This window comes from Hibiscus syriacus, unplaced genomic scaffold (genome assembly GCF_006381635.1).
Source record: "Hibiscus syriacus cultivar Baekdansim isolate YM2019G1 unplaced genomic scaffold, ASM638163v2 tig00011277_pilon, whole genome shotgun sequence".
NCBI classification, from domain to species: domain Eukaryota; kingdom Viridiplantae; phylum Streptophyta; class Magnoliopsida; order Malvales; family Malvaceae; genus Hibiscus; species Hibiscus syriacus.
In genome coordinates, this window is record NW_024062247.1 from 354,877 (window position 1) to 360,062 (window position 5,186).

The following is a 5,186-nucleotide window of genomic DNA, read 5'->3' on the forward strand; positions in this document are numbered from 1 at the left end:
GTTGATTTTAGGGATTCTTGATTTTGTTTAAGTTGTAGATTTAAATTTATCTTTTGCATTTACTTGTTATTCTTATGAGTGTTTTATCTTCTAAGTTTATAGGAGGCATTAGAGTGTCCATTACTTAGATGAAGGATATGTGTTCGACAAAAACTTGGTTATTAATACTTGTAGTATTCGAGAGAAGCTGAGATAGATTAAATCTGGTTAAGAGATAAGATTTACATTCTTAAATCAATCCCTACCATTAATTCCCCTAGGCAGCTTGTTGTGTGAGGATTATCAAACTATCATTTATTTATTGTTCTTACAATTTTTCATTGTCTCGACATTTCTATCATTTTCAACATTAAAATATGCTCTTATCACTACATTTTCATCTGCTACCACATCATACTATTAATCCATATCGACTAACATATACTTTTCATTATCGTTACATTCTCCATTGGTAATATCATCACTAACTATACTTAGATAGAGTAGTGCTTGCTTTGGTTAAAATTTATAACTTCCACCAATCCTTGTGGAGATGATACTCACTCATCACTTTATCACTTGAGCGATTGTGTATACTTGCACATTATTTATGTATAATTTTATAGTACTCACAACACGTAACACGTTTTTGGCACTGTTTCTGGGGATTGGAAGCGTGAAGTTAATTAGTTTTCCCATAGCATTATACGTTTTCTTCTTTATTTTTTTGCATAGTTTACTTGATATTTTTGCTTTATTCTTTTTCATATTTATTTAGTGTATACCTAGAAGACATTCTGCCGAGCCATTGGAACCAATAGAACCTGAGATTGAAAGACTCTTTAGACAAATGAGACATGCTCAACGTGCTCGAGAAAATATGTATCAAATTAGAAATCAGGCCAATTGTCAAGATGACAGAAATCAGAATGCCGAGGCATTACAAAATGTTGGACCTGCTAATAGGCCTCGTGTTATTTGTGATCATTGATGATCTGAATCCTGGAATTGTGGCACCTAAAATTCAGCCTATACATTTTGAGCTTAAACCAATCATATATTTAATATGTTGAATTCCATAGGGGAGTTTGGAGGCATGCCAACTAAAGATGTCAGGCAGCATATTCGTAATTTCTTGGAGGTCTGTGATTCTTTTCGCTAAGATGGAGTGCACGAGGATGTTCTCAAATTAAAGTTGTTTCTATATTCTTTGCATGACCGAGCAAAGGCATGGTTGAGTGGTGTTCCATCCGGTTTGATTGAATCATGGGTCGATCTTTGTAAGAGCTTCTTATTGCGATATAACCTACTGAACATGAACACTCAGCTAAGGAATGACATAGCACCCTTTCACCTGGGCGACGACGAATCTATGTATGAGTGTTGGGATCGTTATAAGAGTTTACTTTAAAAGTACTCAAATCATGGTTTTCACGATTGGTCTCAAGTAGTTATGCTTTATAATGAAGTCAATGCACCCACGAGGATGATGCTTGATACCTCGACAAATGGGACATTACTGTATAAATCACTTACTGAGGCATTTCCTATTTTGGATAGAATTACCAATAATGACTATCAATTTCCTTCCTCAAGGCTGGGGAGTGGGAGGAAAGAACCTGGAACATTCGAGTTAGATACCAAGGACTAGGTGTCAGCTCAACTCTCAACTTTTTACTAATATGCTGAAAAATTTACAACGCTTCACTGAGGTAAAGGAAGTGAAAGCAGCTAGCTCGACATGTCTGTTATGCCAAGGCAATCACCAAGAGAGTAAATCCTGAGCCAAACATGAGTTTATCAACTTTGTAGGTAATTTCAATCGAGGTAATAATAATCCTTATTCTAACACTTATAATGCAGAATGGCGACAACACCCAAATTTATCATGAGGAAATCAAGGAGCCCATAATGTCAGTCAATCCTCTCGGCAACAAAATCACACTAAATCTAAAGGCTACCAAAATGCTATGCCATGGCATAATACCAGCAAATGAGCTTCATCTTCAGCTAGCATTAGTTCTCTGGAAGCTACAATTCAAGATTTCATATCTAACACGAAGACAATGATGGAATATCATTCTACTTCAATTAAGAATCAAAGAGCTTTACTTCATAGTCAAGGCGCCTTACTTCAAAGCCATAGTTCATCTTTAAGAGATTTGGAAGGTCAAGTTGGTCAAATTGTTGCAGCAATTCAAGAGCATCAACAAGGACATTTACCAAGTGACACTGAAGTCACTAAAACACATGGAAGATAACATTGCAATGTGTTAACTCTTATGAGTGGAACGAAAATTAACTAACAAGTCAAGGTTAAGGAGATACAACATGATAATTCTACCCCTATTGTCGAACCATTTGAAGCTGAATTATATGATGATATCATTTTTGAGAATGACAAGGAGGATGGTTTACTAATAAGCCTGTCGAGGTACAAAATTATGATGCCACGGTGAAAAAATTCCTACTCCTACAGTTAAGGAAACTAGACCCTCACCATCCTTCCCGTAAAGATTGAAGAAGCATAATGATGAAGTTTGGTTTAAGAAGTTTGTGGAAATTCTTAATCAACTTCATATTAATGTACCTCTCTTGGAAGCTATTGAACAGATGTCGACATATGCCAAATTTTTTAAGGAAATTTGCACCAAGAAAAGGAAAGTAGAGAAGTATGAGATGGTTGCCATAATAATAGAATTTTATTCTTCATTTAGTAAGTTGCCACCAAAGCAAAATGATCTAGGTAGCTTCATTATTCCTTGTTCTATAGGAGCTAATTTTTGTTGTAAAGGCACTATGGAATCTTGGTTCAAGTGTGAACTTAATGTCGAAATCTATATTCTTGAAGCTTGGCATAGGAGATGCAAGACCCACCTCGGTTATTTTACAACTTGCCGACCAATCCCATGTTTCAGTCGACTTCCTTATTCTTGATTGTGAAGTTGATGCCAAGGCACCCATAATTATGTGTAGACCTTTCCTCTCCACTAGTCATATTTTGATAGATCGTGAAAAGGTGAACTCACCATGAGAGTGGTCGATTAGTGTGTGAATGTCAATGTGTTTCGTACTCTCAAGTATGGTGATGACCATGAAGAATTCCAAGGCATGTCTGAATTGAAATCATTAATCGAAGAAGAAACCAAACATCTTTTCCAGAATAATTTCTTTTAGTTAGCAGACCAGGAATATTCAATTGATGATGAAAGCTTAGAAGACTATGACAAATTGCCAATTGGGGTGAAAAAATCTATTTTATTACTAGCTAGATCAGATATGAATTTTGAACCCCTGAATTTTAATGAATTTATTCCTCCTAAGTCATCATTATTGCATGCACCTACCCTAGAGCTTAAACCCTTGTTATGGCATCTTAAATATGTTTACATTGGTAGCACTAATACTTTACCTGTGAATATTTCATCCAACCTCACTACTAACCAATAGAAAATTTTGTTAAGTGTTTTGATGCAGCATAAGAAAGCAGTTGGTTGGATTATGGCTGATTTAAAGGGAATTAGTCCCACGATTTGCATGCACAAAATCCTGCTAGAGGAATTCTATGACAATACGATAAAACCACAAGGAAGACTCAACCCTGTTATAAAGAAAGTGGTAATAAAATAAACTCTGAAATGGCATGATGTTGGAGTAATTTACCCTATATCAAATAGGTCATGGGTGAACCTTGTTCAATGTGTACCAAAGAAAGGTAGCACGATTATGGTTACAAGTGAGGATAATGAGCTATTACCCACTTGCATTGTCACTGGATGGAGGATATGTATGGATTATCGTAAGCTAAACAAAGCTACAAAGAAGGACCATTTTCCTATACCCTTCATTGACCAAATATTAGATAAATTGACAGGAAAAACATTATACTGCTTTTGATATAGGTATTATGGGTACAATCAAATTGCCATCGCACTAGAGAACCTGGAGAAAACTACATTCACTTGTCCCTACGACAATTTTACTTTTAGGAGGATGCCTTTTGAACTCTTTAATGCCCTGACAACATTTCAGCGATGCATGCAAGCTACTTTTCTTATATGGTTGAGGACTTCCATGAGATATTCATGGATGATTTCTCCATTTCTGGAGATGATTTTGAGTGATGTCTTGCTAATTTTGAAAAGTTCTCAAAAGATGTGAGGAGGTTGATTTGGTTTTAAATTGGTAGAAATTTCACTTCATGGAGACTGAAGGCATTGTATTAGGGCACAAGATATCTAACAAGGGCATTGAGGTGGAAAGAGAGAAAACTAAAGTGATTGAAAAATTACCTCCACCAATATCTGTCAAGAGAATAAGGAGTTTTCTTACACACGCTAGATTTTGTAGAAGATTTATCAAGGACTTTTCTAAGATTTCTAGGCCTTTGTGCACATTGCTTCAATAGAACCAGCCCTTTGTGTTTGACGAGTTATGCCTCGGCACATTCACTGAGCTGAAGAGATGATTGATCTCAGCGCCTATCTCGATTGGACATCACCATTTGAGCTGATGTGTGATGCGAGTGATTATGTTGTACGAGTTGTTTTGGGGCAACGCCAAGGTAAACTTTTTCATGTTATATATTATGCTAGCCGTACCTTGAATGAAGCAAAATTGAACTACACCACCACTGAGAAATAATTACTTATCATGATATTTGCTTTTGATAGATTTAGACCAAACCTAATAGGCACTAAAGTTATTGTTCACACTGATCACTTGACTATAGAATACTTAGTGAACAAAAATGGTGGATCTTACTTTTGCAATAATTCGACTTAAAGGTTGTAGATAGAAAAGGTACTAAGAACCAAGCTGTTGATCATTTATCTAGGTTAGAGAACAAATCTGAATTCCATGAAACTATAGATATTCAAGAGAAATTTCTGATGAGAAAATTTTATATGTCACGACAATCTCGGGGTACACAGACCTTGTTAATTTTCTTGTTAATGGAATACTGCCTTTTGATTTAAAAAGCCATGGTAAAAAGAAATTCCAGCACGATTCAAGGTATTATTTTTGGGATGAGTCATATTTGTTGAAGCATTGTGCTGACCAACTCATTAGAAGATGTGTAGGAGCAACGTTATATTTTATACCATTCTCATACGACCCCATGTGGAGACCATTTTGGAGGAGCAAGGACTGCTGCCAAGGTCCTGCAATCAGGTTTTTATTGGCCAACTATGTTCAGAGATGCT